Source organism: Rutidosis leptorrhynchoides, chromosome 6 (genome assembly GCF_046630445.1).
Source record: "Rutidosis leptorrhynchoides isolate AG116_Rl617_1_P2 chromosome 6, CSIRO_AGI_Rlap_v1, whole genome shotgun sequence".
Lineage (NCBI taxonomy): Eukaryota > Viridiplantae > Streptophyta > Magnoliopsida > Asterales > Asteraceae > Rutidosis > Rutidosis leptorrhynchoides.
In genome coordinates, this window is record NC_092338.1 from 81654631 (window position 1) to 81674405 (window position 19775).

The window sequence follows — 19775 nt, forward strand, 5'->3', positions numbered from 1 at the left end:
TCATCGACAGACTGTTAAGCAACAAGTCTCGTCACCTCCTACGACTAGACAACATACTGAACCACCTAGGAGACAGTTTTCACCAATTCGACGCAAATTGTTTAACTCTCATGATGTTGATAATGTTAACTGCTTCAATTGTGGGAGGTTGGGACACAGGGCTATGAATTGTAGACCCATTCGACAGACACCCAGAAGAAAGGTTGATCTTAGTCCAAATCGTTCCTTTAATAGGAGATCACCTTCACCAGTGTTTACTTCCGTTTCGGTGAAAACAAATGATAAAAAGGTTTTTCAAACTAATGATTACTATAGAAAGCCATTATCGAATAACACAGTTTGGAAACCTAAATCAGAAGTTAAGGGTGTTCAAAATCCTAAAGGTCCTTCTGGATCTAAAGGACAATGGGTGGAGTTGCCAGTTGTTGGTGTTAATGGGAAACCCACTGCCATTAGGGCATGGGTGGCCCTTTCTAACTAATCTTTTTACTTTAATGTGCAGGTCACCTACAATCCACATTGCAGTACTTGGATTGTTGATAGTGGGGCATTCAGGCACATGACAGGGAACTTGTCCTTGCTTTCTAATGTGAAAACAGTGGATGGAGGACCAGTTTCTTTTGCAGGTAGTGAAGGAGGATTTATTACTGCTCAGGGTGTTATTGCTAATGAGAACGTCAGCTTTGATAAAGTTAATTATGTAGAGCAGATGTCGAACAATCTACTTTCAGTTTCACAAGTTGCTGACAAAAAGTATACCATTGCTTTTGATGATAAGTTTTGTTATATTTTGAGAAAAGAGTTTGTTATTCCGGAAGACATGATTTTGATGACGGCTCCAAGGTGCAAGGATCTCTATATCCTTGATATGCATAAGGCTCATGTTAAAGTAGCTATAGGCCATCAGGCATTTGTTTCTAAGGCTACTGAACAGGAGTCGATTATCTGGCATAAGCGTATGGGTCATCTGAGTCTAAGGAAGATGAATAATCTAGTCCACAATGAATTAGTTGAAGGTGTGAATGTTAGGATTTTTCATATTCCTTAAGGTTGTCTTCCGTGTAAGCAAGGGAAACAGACTAAGAAGTCACATACTGCTAAGAAGCGTCATTCAGTTAATATTCCTTCGGAATTGCTGCACATGGATCTCTTTGGTCCAGTTAACTGTAAAAATCTCACTGGAGAGTCTTATTGCTTGGTAGTTACAGATGAATATTCCCATTTCTCGTGGGTTGTGATGTTGAAACACAAGTCAGATACTTTCGATCATATTAAAGTTTTGATTCTGAAGCTCGAAAGTTTGTATAAGTTGAAGGTTAGAAAGATTCATACTGATAATGGTACGGAATTTAAGAACAATCAGATGCTGCTGTTCTGTAATGAGAAGGGGATACAACAACAGTTCAGTCCTGCTTATACACCTCAATCAAACGATGTTGCTGAAAGAAAGAATAGGACTCTAATTGAAACTGCAAGAACAATGATAGCAGATTCATGTCTTCCAATTGTTTTCTGGGGTGAAGCCGTGAGTACTACATGCTACGTGATGAACAGAGTTCTAGTGGTGAAGAGACATGGTAAAACATGTTATGAACTGTTACATAAGAGAAAGCCGAACATTAAACATTTTGAACCTTTCGGTGCACCTTGTACTATTCTGGTACGAGACGCTGGAGGAAAATTTAATTCAAAGGTGATCTCTGGTATCTTCTTGGGATATGGGAATCCGAACAAACGGGTGTATAATACTGAGTCAAAGTGTGTGGAAGAACGTTATGAGGTTAATATTCAACGCAATGCTCCACCTCGTGCTAGTAAAGGGTTCGCATGGCAGTTTGAATATGATAAGTTATTTGATTCTTTCAATCTTCCACCAGTTGCTACAGATGAAGAAGTTCTGACTCAGATATTGTTTGATTCTCAAAACTCTTCTGAGAATGTTATCACTATTCCAGCGCAGGTTCAGAATCTGGTTTCTAGCTTGCAACCAAGTCCACAGAGTGTTAGAGGTGATTTTGGTTCAAATGAGGACGGGGTAGTATATACAGATGAAGATAGTGAGCTTGAAGATGACGAGGAAGTTAGTTGAACGCAACTGACTGAGGAACATCTTAATCCTCTATACAATCAACCACCAACTGTAACAGTGACTGAACCGCCAACTGAAGCAGGAGGTGTACGAAGATCAAATTGTGTTATTCTGCCACCTAAATGCCTTGATGATTATTATGTGGATTCAAGAGGTATTCCTCACATTAGTATTCCTCAAGCGAAGTCTAATGAAGCTTCTATGTCTGGAGTTCCGACTACATCATAGATTCCGTGACTAGTGTAAGTTCAACGGTAGCAGAAGATGTTCAGACAGAGAGTGCGAATGTGGTAACAGCTTTTTATTCAACGTTGAATAAGAAAGGAAGAATATTTGTGCATGCTCACTCATGTTATGTGTGTCAAATCGAACCTAAAGATGCTTATGAGGCATTGAAGTTTGACGAGTGGGTTAGTGCAATGCAAGAGGAGCTGTTACAATTTAAACATTTAAAGGTTTGGAAGCTAGTCAATCTACTACTTGGTTGTGTGCCCTATGGTCTTCGATGGGTTTTGAAAAATAAGAAGGATGAACAGGGTATTGTTATCAGAAACAAAGCTAGACTAGTGGTAAAGGGATATCAACAGATCCCTGAAATTGACTATGATGAGGTTTTTGCTCCGGTTGCACGAATGGAAGCAATTAGGATTTTCTTGGCCTTTGCATCCTTCATGAGTTTTAAAGTTTTTCAGATGGATGTCAAAAGCGCATTTTTGTATGGCGAGATCAATGAAAGAGTGTTTGTTGAACAACCACCTGGTTTTGAAGACCCGCATTTCCCAGAAAAGGTTTATCGACTTGAAAAGACACTTTATGGTCTTCACCAAGCTCCTAGAGCATGGTATGCAACGTTGTCCCACTACATGATTGAAAATGGTTTTAGGAGAGGTGTCATTGATCAAACACTTTTCATCAAGAAAAAGGGACAACATCTTATGTTAGTGCAGGTTTATGTTGATGATATTATCTTCGAGTCAACAGATCAGGGAATGGTTGATGAGTTTGAGAAGGTCATGCAGCAGAAGTTCAAAATGAGTTCAATGGGAACGATAAAGTTTTTCTTAGGTCTGCAGGTAGCTCAGACGGAGAAAGGCATCTTTTTGCATCAAACCAAGTATGTAGCTGATATTCTGAAAAGGTTTCAAATGGAAGCAGAAAGACCAGCTAAGACTCCGTTGTCTGTAAATCATGGGATATCTCCTGATTGTGAGGGTGATTCAGTGGACCAAACGTTATACAGAGCAATCATAGGCTCTCTAATGTATCTTACAGCTTCTTGACCGGATATCATGTTTGCGGTTTGTCTGTGTGCCCGTTATCAGGCAAATCCTAATGTTCATCATATGTTGGTGGTTAAAAAAAATTCTGAGGTATTTGAAAGATACACCGAGCTTAGGGTTATGGTATCCGTGTGAGGATAGTTTTCATCTCACAGCTTATTGTGATTCTGACTATGGGGGTTGTAAGAAAGATTTTAAGTCAACATCAAGGGGTTGTCAGTTTCTGGGAAGCAAACTTGTTACCTGGCAGTGTAAGAAGCAGACAGCAGTGGCTCAGTCCACTTGTGAAGCAGAATACATTGCCGCTGCCAGCTGTACATCTCAGGTCATCTGGATTCAACAGCAACTACGTGACTATGGTTTGCAAATTTCTAACACTCCTATTTATGTTGATAATACTGCTGCCATAGCTCTAAAAATCCCGTAAATCATTCTAAAACGAAACATATAGGGATTAAATACCATTTCATTAGAGATTGCTATGAGAAAAGGCTGATAGATGTAGTGCAGATAGACACTACAACCCAAAGGGCTGATCTCTTCACAAATGCTTTTGATAAACCACGCTTTGATTTTCTGTTAAAGGAAATAGGTATTAAATTACTTTCTGATGTGGTTCCTAAAACTGAGGTTCCTAACATAGGGGAACCTAACCAAGAGACTGATTTGTGAAGAACGTGTAACTTCTTGTATAATATGTGTAGCTTTGCATGATAGTTTGTGGATCATTTGCATGTTTACTTTTCATTTACATGATAGATTAGTGTTTACTGATATTTCTGCATGTTTGCTTATGTTTTTAGATAGTTTTATGCTTTTGTATAGAGAAAATCAAAAAGCCATAAAAATCAGCAAAACCAGAAAAACAAATAAAAAAATTAAAAAATGGAAAATCCATAAAAATTGAAAAACCGGAAAATGAGTTGCTTATTCTATGTTATGGGGAAGTGATTGCAATATTGAACTGACATGTAAGTTGTGAACAACGAGAAATACAGGATGACTGATAATGTGTTAGTGGACTTTATTGGCCTAATTCTAGATAGAGATGATCACATTAACAAAGCGTAAATATCATGATGAGGAAATCATGGAAAGGTTAACAGTGGTTTAGGGTAGTCACCTACTTATCACTGAATATGTACTGAGAAATGATTGTTCAGAAACTCATAAGACGGTTGAGGTCTCCCCTACTACGATTATACTCGGTAGCAAAGGATAATTTTGTGAGTCCCCAAGGTGAGCATACTTTGTCTAGGATGCATACTTGTTTCTATTTACCTTTATTACTTAGACCGAAATTCAACAACATACATGTCGGGTACCCAAAGGGAGGTGTTTACTCTAAAAGGGTTGAGAAGTGCAGTCTTGTATCACAGACACAGAATGATTTGTATTTTGCAACGTCATCGGTTTCTAGAGTTCAACATTAGAAGATTGGTTTTTCGTGCAGTTTCTACTAAAGTCAAAGACAGTGGTGCATCATCTTCATGAATAGTTGTAGTTATTTATTTATTTTGTTTGTTTTATGGAGAAAAGGCAACATAAAAAAAAATTGCAAGTTATGTTATGTTTATGTCTATTTCTTCTACGTTGTAAATAATGTGATGCACCACATTACTGCAAGAGAATCATGGATCAAGAATTGCACCCAGCTTCAGAGATTCCTATGTTATCTAAGTCTGAGACAATAGATAATACCATCGGAGAATTATTTGGAAGATTTAGTTATCTACATCCGAGGGGGAGAAATTTATCAGATCATTAGATATAGAGAACCTAAATCATTCAGTTCACATCACATTTGGTGGACTTTACATCTTTTGTCTGTGGTATGGGATTGTACCTATTGACCTGGATAGAGGGAATGTCTTCTAAAGGATATCTTAGCGTTCAATCACTCAAATATATATATATATATATATATATATATATATATATATATATATATATATATATATATATATATATATATATATATATATATATATATATATATATATATATATATATATATCACTTCCATCCATTCAACATCATACATCATACTATTTCCGTTTAAGTATGAGGTTTATAGCGGTCGATATGCGTCTTAACAAAGTATGCAATAAATTTGAGATTCACAAGGTTATCTGAAACAAAAAGTGTAAGTTTAAGGTAGAAGCTCATGGCTGACAGGGTTGCTAGAAACATCGTGAGATGGTTCTGTCCAATCATATTGAAAGTACATTGATGTAATAAGAGGACAGTGTCAACATGTTGTGCTCAATTGTTCTACCTGAAACATCGTGCGATCTCAAATGAGGACTGACTTCGTGATCTAATTCAAACATTGAAAAATGTTCATGTAATTAATATAATGTGATCATCGAAATCTAGGGTGAAAGTTGGTAAACGTTTACTGATATATTTGAAAGTTGTTCTGTATATGCTTTATCAAGTAAGATATTGATTGATTTGTGGAAAAACATGTCAATATAGTTCAGTTCTGATCCCCAAATCCAAAAGGATTTAATTTGATATGTCAACTCACAAAAAGGTGTGTTATGCTCCCTGTAGTGTGTTTCATGATAAGCTGTATTACCTGTTCTTGTGCTGATAACATCATATACTCTTCTATGCTATTGTTTAATGAAACTGAAGTTAGAAGCAGATCTTTTGAAGACTTAAAAAGTTAAATGTTATTGAATATGTCTATTATAATATTGCTGATCATGACACACTGGATCTTTTACTGTAATTTGCTTTGTGTATTTGCATGTGCATACATATCTGAGAATGTTTGCATTCATATTTTAGTTGCATGTGCATCTCTGATTCATAATTGTAAGCTTAACAGCTCAGTTCTCGGAAAGGTTTACTGTGAAAGGAATCCTTGTTTTACTTTAAATTAGAGAATAAATTGTTTAGAGCTTAAAGGAACAAAGAGTGTTTATTTTTATACTGTGGAGATCAGTCCCAGGGGGAGTGGACAAGGAAGGGTTTTGTGGAATTGGAATCGAAATTTTCTAAGTTTTCAACCCTAAAGACAGTCGACCGAGTGATTGTACACACACGACCGAGTGTGTATTCATTCACGGCCGATTAGGTGACACACTCGACCGAGTGTGTCTGGGGGTATAAAAAGGTTTTGAGTCCCAAACAGCTCAGAATACTTGTGTGATTTTGGGGTCGTATTTTACTAAGATTTTCTACTTTAAAGAACGAGTTTGTGATCTCTAGTGTTAGATACATCTTTCTCTTGTGATCACAGTGCCACAAACAAGGTATCATAACTCGTTTTCATTTGCTCATAATCTTTGATTTTGTATTCGAAATGCAAAACACGAATTGAATGCTTTGTAGACTTAGACTGTTAAAATTAGTTGTTTGATTATGTTAATCGGCATTTTTAGAGACTATTGTGACCAGATCTTGAAGCAAAAACAACAGATTTATTTGATTTGCAAAGTTAGGGTTCTCAGATCTGATGAACACGCTCGACCGAGTGTGTGACACACTCGACCGAGTGAGTTCACACACTCGACCGTTCGAAGATACACACGACCATGTGTATATACACACTCGACCGAGTGCATAGAAACCCTAATTTTTAAATTTTGCTATTTTTTGATTGTTTTGTTGAGTTTGTGTTATGTTATACTGAATGTTTTGTATAGTTTTTGCTCTAAGAATGTCAGGTCCAAGTAGTAGGTTAAGTGAAACTTGGAAATATGATCTTGAATGTAAGAGAGCTTTGGCTGAACACAGGCCTATCCGGGTAGAGACTAAAGTTGTTGCAACCCAGATCACTCAAGATCAGTGGAAAGGTTTAGATTGTATAACATTTCTTCAGATAGGGAATCATTTCTGTCCTAAGCTTATCCGAGAGTTCTATTCTAGTATGGCCATAGAGAAGAAGCATGTTCATGCTAATTTCTTTGGTAATGCCTATAAGTGGACCATAGATGACTTTGCAGATCACTTACTATTGAATTACTGAGGAGCCAAGGTTTATTGCCCTATTAAAGATATTAGAGAGATTTCTAGCAAATTTGATGCTGGTGGGGTGGCTGCTCACATCACCAAGCCAGGGTATGTAATTGGTTCCAATAGAATTGAGATCAGAGATAGTGATGTTAGGGATGACTTGGTGTCTAACTTGAGGATTATCAAAAGAAACGTGGTGTTTAGAGATCCATCTGACGATTTGCTATCTGGTACTGAGGCTGTTCTGTTGTACTGTCTTATGGAACGTATCAAGGTGAATTTTAGTCAGAATGTCATTAATACTATGAAGGACGCTTTGGACAATGAGGAAAAATCATTTTCCTATGCCGTCCTTTTAAATCATTTGTTTGATGAGCTTGATCTGTTTGAGGACACGAATTACAAATTGAAGCCAGTACCAGAGGATGTTACTGAAGCATAATTCTAATGCTTGTGATTCAGTGTGATTATGTTTAATCATGTCTATTATGTAATTTGATAAGGCTAGTCTGTTAGTCTTTGTACTATGGTGTGTAATAAACAATAACCTCTGAACGATGTAACTGTGTGGGTGTTAGTTAATGTGCTTGTTATGTTTGTTTATCCGTTGATTCGTATAATTAACTAGATACCCCATGTTACATGGAGGTAAATGCTTATTAGTTATATTGTTTTGAGTGTTTTTCAGATATTCACTATGTCTCAAGAACAACATCAGATGTCTGATGAAGAACGTGAACCACGAATTCCTTTATCTTATGAGTTACCAGGTCTGATTGGTCGAGAAGATACAAACGTACTTGCATGTGTTGATGAAAAGGGTTCTGAGGCCCAAAGAGGAGGTTTTGGTCCTATTATTGCATTCTTGATGCGTTTCAGGATCTTTAAAACCATTACTGCTGAGTGTACTCCACATTATTCTCATCAGAGAACATTCTGGGAGGTTGCTCAAGTTGTTACTGAAGATAACAGGAAGGTGATATTGAGTTCTGTCAATAACATAATTGTTCGTATTTCGGCACAGACTATCAGGGAAGATTTGGGGTTCCCGGATAATGATGATATGCCAACTGATTTGCCGATTCTGAAAGTTAGAAGGTGCTTAAAGAGATGTGGTTATACTAGTGATATAACCAAAGCTGTTAAACGTACGAAGCATCCAAGGCAGTACCGATACTTTACGTACGTTCTTCTTAGGTGTTTGAGCCCGATGCAGGGCGGTTTTGATGAAATGACAGCTAATTACAGCTCTATGTTTGTTTCATTGGTTTTGAAAGCTCATTTTAACTTTTCTCAAGTGATTTTTGATGGAATGGTTCTGAATGTTAAGAGGAAGATTCATCTGGTGTTCCTGAGGTTTCTTCAGATTATGCTGGAGAAGCATGTTCAGGGGTTAGTGAAAATTCCTGAGGATGAGCTAAAACAGAATCATTTAAATGATCAATCATTCAACAGATTTTTGCAGAGCCGGGTTGAGGTTCCGGAGAAAGGGTTGATCGGTCATCTGATTAATGAGAATTACGTGTGTCCGGAAGGTTTGAGTTGTCGTCATGAGAACAATACTTCTGGTGATGAGACCGATATTACTATTGAAGGAGGAGAAGAGGTGAATCAGCCACCGCCAAGAAAAACTGGTCCTTGATTAGTTGATGAGGAGAATGTAACAGCTCTTGATGAGAGTCAGGTGGATTTGGTTAAAAGGAAGTTAGCTGAAGCTCCTAAGGTGTCGACAAGAGGGAGACCAAAGCGTTTGAAGATTTTGGTTAAAGATGGAAGTTCATCTTCCACAACTAAGTCTCAGCCAAAGGTTGCTCTGGCTGTTCAAACTACTGATGGTTATACTCAAACTCCACCCACTCAACTACAACAAACTATATCTTCTCAGCAAGTTCAAGCTTCTCAACGTCCGGAGGTTGCTTCAGGTGATTTGACAGGAATAGTTAACCGGAAGTTGATTCAATTGTCTGCTGATTTCGCTAAATTTCAAAAGGCTGCTGATGAAGACAAGAAGAAGACAGAAACTGAAATGTCAGAGTTGAGGAAGTTAGTAGATCGACAACAGTTGAAGATTGATGAACTAGAGAAAAATGTGGGAAGTCAAGCTGGTGAAATTTTGACTCTTCAGACTCAAAATCAAGAATTGACTGAGAGGTTAAATGAATGGGAGAAAAAGGTTGTGGTTGAAGAGGAAGATGGAGAACCTGATCATTTTGGTACTTTTGGAGAAGCAGAGGAAGATAGGGCTGTTGAAGTTGCTAAAGGCTACACGGAGGATAACCCACTGTATGTAACTCCTCTTCAAGTTATAACAGTTTCTGAATTTTTAGCTATGCAGGATCGTCTTAATCACACTACTGTTTACACTGATTTAGAAAAAGGGGAGATCCCTCTGGATCTCACCGAAACTGAGCAGGAATTGATGGAGTGTCTAGAGCGAGAAGCTAAGGAATCTGCTGACGCTGCATCAAAAGCTTCAACTGAAGCTTCGACTTCAGGGGCTCATAATTTTGATGATAATATTAGTGATACTGATGTTTTTGATGAAAGTGATAACAGTTTTGATGAAGTTATTATTGAGGATGAGCCAACCGAGCCTTATCCTCGTTATGAAGGTGTTGGTGATGATCTTCCAACTTTTGCTGATTATTTTAAGATGAATGATGAGCTTTTGAACAGAAAGTGTAAAGAAAAGGAACAGAAAGAACAAGAAAGTGTGTTACCAGAAGGTTTCTTGCAGTGAAGATCAACAAAGAAAAGGTTGAAGTGTTGGAAGAAGAATGGAAGATTATGATGCAGATTAGGCAGTATGTGTTGAAGCCTAAGGTGGAGCTGCAATTTTTGAAGTTTATCGAGCACTGTGAGAGTTTACATGCCAGGGGAAAGATAATAGCCTGGGCTTATATTAAAGAATTTGATATACATGCGATCAAGAAAGAACATGGTGTAGATTATATCAAATCTCTATACGAATTCAAAACGTTACCTTATTTTGAGTTTATGCAGGTGGCCAGGCTTAAGATGTTGTATCAGGATTACTGTGGAATTCCTGATATTTTGGTTCGTAAGATAAGAAGATCATATCAGTCACCTAATTTCATAGGTTTTCGTCCTCAGTTTCTGAAGATCTCTTATCGAACGAACAAGAAAACAGGGGTTAGAAGGAAGATAGTAAAATATTAACCTGTGAGGTATATGCGGAAGGTTCCTTCGAGGAAGATGCCGCAACACTTCATTCCTCGTTTTCGTTGGTGGTATTATGATGAACTCTCGGAGGAAGCGGTTATTGTGTTAGACAAAGATGGAGGAGATGAAAATGATAGTATAAGGGTTCTAGATCCAGTTTGGTTGAGAAACTGCTGTGAGGAAGATATGTTTACCCTTTACTACAACAGGATGCTGTATCGCCCAGAGAATCGTGTGCAAGCTGAACTGTATTGCAGAGTTGTCAAACTTTGCTATCTGAAGAACTGGGTGATAGATCCTTATACGGATTGATAATTGAATGTTTTATTGTAACGGCTAGGTCTTAGAGGGAGTTTGTTGGTGCATGAATCCCCAGCCGTTATTTGTCTTTATGTTTAACACATTTCGGTTATGTAATAATGTTTACTCGAGACTATTGATTACATTTGTGATTGTGCGTACTTAATTTATTAAATGATCAACATGTTAAACTGCACACAGTCGACCGAGTGTGTATAGACACTCGACCGACTGTGTCAGTCAGACGACCGAGTGTACACAGACACTCGACCGAGTGTGTCTGTGTTCACTATATATACGGGTTTAGCCTAATTGTTTGAGGTTACTCGTTACTCGTCCCATTCACTCTAAGTGATAGGTTTTCATCTCCAGAGAATCCTAACACCATATACCACTGAAATATATCGTCTAGGTGTCGATCTAATCTAGTTTTAGCTCTAGGTTTGATCTATTCGATCCCAAAATGACCCATATCTCGGTTTAACCTTATTCTAGTGTATTCCACCTCTAGGATAGATTACAAGCGACCTAAGATCCTCATAATAATCGTCTACATCTTATACACATGATCGATGTCGAAGGGCCGGTCAAAAATAGCCTAATTACTCTACTTTAGATAGGGTAAGCAGGATTCATTCCACGGGAAGTTGTGGTTAACTAGCAAGCAATTTCAAGATTGGTTTGTTTGTGATTAACTAAAATTAACTAATGTATTAACAAGATTAACAATTACTAGGCAAATGTAAACTTTGAGTATTCAAGAGCATAAACAATGAACTAAATGAAAAGGTTGTAATCAATTGGCTGGAAGTCTTTATTCCTTGACAATCCCAATTATGCATGCATTAATTCAACAAATCCTTATGCTATCAAATTATCAACTAAATCTCATAGACAAGACTTCTTTAGTTTTCCAAATTATGATTATCTTGGGCACAAGCAATGCTACCTACACATGTTGTCTTTATCCCTATACTAAATTGTAACTAGGTTGGATTAAGCACAAGATGTTAAATATCAATCACTTGTCTTGCAACAATCAATAACTTTCAAACTTGCATTAAATGATAATTCGAAAGATTCAATGAAATTATAAACCAAAAGACATAAGGATTACAAATTCAAGAATCACATAAGTAAATGAAAAACTAAACATACAATAATTGTTCATGCAAGGAATAAAGTGAAAGAAACTAGCCAAGCATGTTGGTGATGATGATCATGGTTGCTTCTTGAAGTTGCATGAAGAACACTCCTTGAAACCTAGCTTGAATCTTGATTTGATGATGATTAATGTTGTGTTTTTGTGTGTTTGATTCTCTAAGAACTGATGGAAGATTATCTAAATTCGTATCCTAGGGTTTCCATTATATTGGGGTGAAGTAGGGTAACCCCAAAGCATTAAATCCCTCAAATTTGGCCTTAAATTCTATCCAAAAATAGTTCCAGCCGCAAATTACTCTCACCGGACGCCTACATGCGCCCAGCCGCAAAAACCAGCCGCCTCCTTTTGTCAGCTTTCTACCTGACTGATTTTTTTGCACCCATCAGGCGCCTCCTTGCGCCCCCCAGCCGCCTCCTTGCGCCTGGGCTTCAGTTTTTTCATTTTTTCTTGTTTTTAACACCCGTTTTCGTGTTCTCGTCCCAAATCGTTAGTCATTATAAAAACCTCATGAAATAACTTTCTAAACCTCAAATATACACGTAATATCCACCTCTTAACATCGATAATGATCGGCGTTTAAGACCCGATCAACTCCCCCACACTTATCATTGTTTGTCCTCAAACAATCTCAAACAAAATCTTCGACTCGAACCTTTAATTAAGCTTTTTAACAACTGATAAATCTTCAAAGGATTGTATAAAACCGCAACGTCTTGAACTCAATGTGGAACATAAATTCTTCCGACATGGCTCTCACTTAAATAACTTTAACTTCTCGATTATGTGAACATCTCGTCTCGATCAAATACTTCAAAATTTTAACAAAACTTCAAACTTGGTGATCTTCAAATAAAACATAAGTCAAGTGAGAGCCATCCGCCATATGAACTAGATAAAAGAACCATATACCGTCAATTCCATATTTTATTTTAAAGGTTGGTGTGCCAGAGTGTTCGAAGACACCCTTTTTGGTTCTCCCGGTGTTTTAGGATCACGGCACTCATTTCATGCCCCAACAACTCCTCCGGTTACTCTTGGAGCAGGGTGGACAATCGACGAAGGGTCGTGGAATTTAAGTCCCACGTGACTTATAATGAGAAATAGTTTTTGTGGATTTAGCCCCATCTAGCTCTATTTTTAGCGGTATTATACGCCCCAACAAGGCTCTCGTGTAGGAATATTTATCCAGCCCCTATACTGGCTGTTTTATGGATTTGGCTCCATCGAGCTCTCGTTTTGTGGTTTTAGCCCCAAGCATGGCTCTCGTGTAGGAATATTTATCCAGCCCCTATACTGGCTGTTTTGCAGCGAACTGCGGATATGGCTAGTGTCATCCACAGCTAATCCTGGTTTTGGATAGCGACACAAAACAAGTCCAAGCACTAGCATTTGTTCTCGGTATCGAAACAAGATGTGAATGAACAGGAAATGACATTTTGTACCTTTCACTTTCGTCAATTCATGGGTAAAAAGCTGCACTAAAAATGCTTTTGAAACATAAATCGGAAGACTTTACTTCTTAACTTGACCACTTTGAAACTTTTAGTTTACTTTAAGTGTTTTAAGTAACAAACAACTTTTCCCAATACCCATTAAAATACATGCCACTTCACTCACTCTTTCACAAACGTCACACTTGGGTTTTTATGAAATTATGATTAAAAATTTTGTTTCAATTGTAATAATCATAATGTTTTACTCATTTTAAGCTTCAAACACAAGTCATGTATCCCACAAAAAGAAAATTTTTAATTTTCCCCTCTCCCCCACACTTGAATCATGCTACGCCCTCGTACGCATGTGTAGAGTATTATAATATTTATGTGAAAAATAAAAAGGGAAAATCTAACACATTACCGAGATACTCGCAAGTTCATCATCCAATAACCATCGCACATCATTTTGATCCATCATCACACATTCCATTCTATTATGTTTATCCTTCCATTTCAACTTAGACAAGAAAAATAAAAGAGAAAGTGTAAAATCTAACTAGCCCACTTTCGGAGGGATCCGCTTTAAACCACCCGATTCCCTCGGGTGGACGAGTTTTATCTCGTGAGGGCTTGCAGTGAACATACCCACAAAGTTCATTTACCTACTAAATAAATAAAAGAAAAGAAAAGAAAATTGTACATACAGATTTTATTACACACGGAGCACCGAACCTGAATTGAATCAGTGAGGCTCATCCCGTCCTATGATCGGGACCAAATACACTTTCGAAGATGCTTTTGGACAATGCTGACATGTCAAACACACTCTTCCTTCCTTCCTCTCTAGCACGCTCCATATGGTCGGGAAGTGATTCCGGTTGTTGGAAAAACAATGGTGGGTTGATACACGGTGCGGGTGGTTCCACATACTCCGCTTCTTCAGGGAGAGATGAAGCATAGTTAATATAATCAACCGGCTCATAATAAGGAGTAACCACACGGCCATTCATTACATCGTCATATTGTCGTCTACGATTATCCCGAACATAATCCCGTTGCCTATAATACTCGGTCAAATAAAGTTGAGCCCGGGCGGCCTCGAAAGCTCTAGCACTATTCTCTTCCATCCGACTAAACCTTTCTTCCTCAATTATAACATACCGATTTCTCCTTTCGCTAGTACCTTCCTCATTCGGGTCGTAATCCTCGTCACCCACGTCATCCGCTCTTGCTACACCTTCCCTAATACACTCCCCCGTACTCATTGAATGTGCTTCCTCATTATTCGATCCTAACACATAGTCATTTGCTAGCCCATGAATGTGAATCTCCTCATTATCCCGATCCTCAATTCTATACACATTCCCTTGGTGGTTAAAAGTCAACCCAACAACGTTATCCCTCATATATTGTATCTTTGCTACGAAGGGTATTGTACTTGCTGGAACTCCTTGGTTTTTAAACAAGAAAAACGACAAAAATCGAGCATATGGAATAATAGCCCTTGACTTCACCAAATCTCGACACTCCCAAATCCAGTACATCATCAATAACCTCAAGGATGGCACCACTGAATTAGTAACCATGGCATATAATAAAGGAAGCTCATACAACCGAACCTCGGTTAAGTCACTTCTTCGAGGTAGTATATTACTTGTAATCATCGTTAAGAGAAGTTTGGGCACTATCTTTAACCGCTTCTTTTCTAGCGTGAACCTATGCATTAGCGTACCCGGTGGCACATGAAACAACTCTCGAATCATTTCATCATATCTATCTACTGGAGGTTCAAACAGTTGCTCCCTTGTAGGATAATCATACTCAGTTCGGCCTTGCAAATCAATACCCGCATCATATTGAAAGTCCGAGTGTGCTAATTGGTTGAACGTCTCCATTGTTAGTGGAATCTCCCTGTTATTCACTTTCCCAACTAATCTAAGTGTCCTCGGAAAATCATCTCCTTCTTCCCATTTCAACGTGAACATCCACTTAAGGACATGATTCGGATAAGCTACATTATACTTGATCGGGATTTGGTTGTCATCCCAACCACATATCACTGCGTAAGCACCGCCTCCCAACCCCACTTTTGAAAAACCGTAAAGACACCGTACCTTCTCCATGATACCCGAGTTAAATCCCTCTCATATAACAACCCTTTTAACAATGTGGTCTTTCTTTGTAAGTATAATTGAGCTTGTGCCTCATACGGTGCCTCTTTAAGCCTTGGAAAATCCGCCAAGTCCAAGTTAGAATTTGAAGCCTCAACTACTTCTTTACCTTTACCTCCTCGTGCTTGTTTCATTATTCCTGAAAAACAACACTCAATCACACAATTAGTATCCCAATAAACATTCACTCTACATGTAGTTGCTTAAATAATAATCGTTCAAGTTACAAAGCAATACATGTATTTTTAACTTCCATCTTCGAATCTTACTTCCACTAATAATTACAAAATCATGCACTTAAACTTTTAAAACATCCCACTTCACCACTTCTAAACTCCTAAAGCCATATACATCTACTTATTCATGCTTGCTTCAAGAGACATCATACTTATGCCACTAACTTCCTTTATCATCCTCAAGGTATGCAATAAACACAAAAGAACTCACTTAACACAATACATAATTGATTTAGTCTTAAGAAGTCAAACCTAGTCAACTACTATCAAGTAATTTCTTAAGTTCACCCTAAATCATGAAACAATTATGTAAACATAACCTAACACATGTTATCAAACAAAAAAACTCAAATTTAACAATAAATCAACGAAACACTAACAATTTCGAACTTAGACATACCCTAAAACTTCCTATTAGATAAACAAAATTAAATAAAATAAAAACAAGCATACTAGTAAATTCGGACCTTTCACAAACCCTAAACATAATTAACATCAAAAATTAAAATTAAACAAAGAAAAAGAGAAAAGAACATAAAAATAAAGAAAAAGAGAAAAGAACATAAAAATTGAAGTACCTTGATGAATAATTGAAACAATCTACTCAATTAGTGGCAAAAATTGACCCAAAATTGAAACCCGTTGAATTTGGGTTTTTCTCAAGAACACCCAATTAAACCCAAAAATTTTTGATTTTGATGATGGTTTGGTGTTTGGATAATGTTATGTTATGATTAATTGATGGATTATGAGTGAAATTGATGAAAGAAAATCAAAGAAAAAAAAATTTAAAAAAAAAACTTGAGTTTTTGGGGAAAAACCGTCGACTAGCGGTATAATATAAGTGGGTTTTGGGAAATTTTTTTTTATAAGGAGCGAACCCGACCCAGCCGCCTACATGCAGTGGGTGGGCGTATTCTTGCGCCGGGCCGCCAAAAGGCACCGCCCCCTTGCGCCAGTATTTTACCTGAAGAAATCTTTAATTATCAAAGTGATCATGTTATCTTCATCTTTAATTATCAAAGTCCCCGTATCAAAATCTAGTGACATCCTTGCGGTTGCTAGAAATCCTCGTCCCAATACAATTGGAGTATTTGCATCCGGTTCACAATCCATAATGAAGAAATCTTCTTTGTAACCAATACCGTGGATAATGAAAAGAACATCTTCTGCAACCCCGATTGAGATGACCCGGGAATTTCCAACCAAATTTAAACTTTAATCTTTATATGTTTCCGAAACGATAAGCAAAGTCTGTAATGTTGAGTCTTGAAAGTTTTGAAATCTATATTCATGTAATCAAATACCCTTTGACTATTCCCGACGATTCACGAACCATTTTGTGTAAATAAATATGTAAATAAACATATATATGTACATATAAAATAATTCTATTAGTAGCTAATATATTGTAACATATATAAAATAGATAAATATTAAATATTCAATTATGACAGTATATAATATAAGTAGTATATAATTAACAACAGATTAAATTCAATCATATAAATAATTATTGTATAATATCGTTATTACTTTCAACATTAATATTAATATTAATCTTAGTGTTAGTAATATTATATATAATTTAAAGATGCAAATTTGTTATATATAAATGATAGCAGTATTTTTATTACTAATATTATTAACATTAATAATATTTGCATTATCATAATTAGTATTATTATTATTTATCATTGATAATATTACTATCATTATTGTTACTTATTATTATTATTATTATTATTATTATTATTATTATTATTATTATTATTATTATTATTATTATTATTATTATTATTATTATTATTATTATTAATATCATTATTAAAGTTATTATTAATAATTATCAATATACTTAATATTAATATTAGTATTATTATTTTTAGTATTACTATTGTTATATATTAATATTAAGAATTATTATTAATATAAATTATTATCATTATTATTATTTTCTGTTATTATTATTATTGTTAATACTAAAAATCATCATTTTTATTTAAGATTGTTATATTCGTTATTTTAATTACTTGTATCATTATCCTTAAAGTTATTATTATTATTATTAACTTATCAACATTATTATTAACAAATTATAATCAATATTATATTATCAATTATTATTATTAATACTAATAGAATTATTATTATTAATATAATTACATTTAATTATATAAAATAAATAAAAGAAAATGAATTCTGTAATAAAAGTCAGTTGCCATCGTTATCTTCCTGTTGCTGATTTGTTTATATGTCTAAACCATTATACGAATCTGAATCCAAACACCAAGATAAATCCAAAAATCAGTTAACCATTATTATCATATTTCATTCTTTATATATATATTTTTTTATTTATTTGTACTGAACAAAAACCATTCCTGTCGACTACAATATTTGATATAACCTGATCAATTCCAGTATTGGGGAAACCCTACGACTTCTTTCACCAAGTAAAAACTATTACAACAGTTTATCAATTGAATTAAACAGAAAAATTCAAATAACCCGTCGTATAACTCTGTTTCTTCTATATTTTTCAAAGCTTCGAATGTAAGTAAGAATTCAAAATGTATTAATGGGGTTATGTTAGGAATACTTTATGTAATCTCTCTGCAAAATATCACGTATCAATTTTGATTATCAAGTTCTAATTTTTGGAGTCAAAGTTTCGATCAAAAGTCAAACCGAATGATCTTGATGAAAATTAGAGATCATTTTTACATTTTAAGTTAAATTGGATATCCAGAAAGTTTCTAAAGGTGAAATGGAATCATTTTCATTTTATAAGCATTTGCTAAAACGTCTATAATTAGAGTTTGAATTATGAGTTTTTTTAAAGAACATAAAAGAGCTGTTTTTGATTTTAATTTTTTTTGTTTTGTTGTTTTAATTATTTGAGGTAATCTCAAACCTTTCTGTACTGATTACAAGTTCCAAAACAAAATAAACGATTGGTTATTAAGCTGGTTTGATCAATGGCCGATCGATTGGTAGAGGAAGAAGGAGGAAGGGATAAAAGAAAAATACTATCGGGTTAAATAAAAACGCATGGAGTTTTAAATCAGAAAACGGGCGTAGCCCAGATGGTTTAGACGTGTGTTGAATAAGCCGGAGGTCACGAGTTCGAGCCCCGTCGTGGGCAATTCTTTTTAGGATGCTTATTAAAGGGTATACCCATATTCTTTTTCTATTATTATTATTATTATTATTATTATTATTATTATTATTATTATTATTATTATTATTATTATTATTATTATTATTATTATTATTATTATTATTATTATTATTATTGTTGTTGATGCTTATTAAAGGGTATACCCATATTCTTTTTCTATTATTATTATTATTATTATTATTATTATTATTATTATTATTATTATTATTATTGTTTTTATGATTATTATTATCATTATTAGTATTTGCATTATAATACTTATTATTATATTATTATCATAGTTATAAAGATTATAACCATTATTATTATTTATATAAATATTACAAGTATTATCTTTATGATTAAAGTAAAGTATCATTCTAAGTATTATTATTATTATTATTATTATTATTTTGATTTTTTTTATCTTTGTTAATATTATAGTTATTTTTACTATTAATATCATAATTATGTTTGTAAATAATAGAAACGTTATTACTATTAGAAATTTTCATAAGTATTATTAATATTAATATTATTATTATTATTTTTATTTTTATTAATTTAGTATTATTATCTTTATTATGATTATGATTATTATTATTAATATTGTGAAAATAATACAAATTATTATTATCTCTATAAATATTAATATTATTATCACTTTATAAATATTAGAACCATTATTATTAATATAAGTATATTATTAATATTAATATCATTATTTTTATCACTAATGAAATCTTAACCATTATTATCTTCATTAACAGTATTAAGTATTGT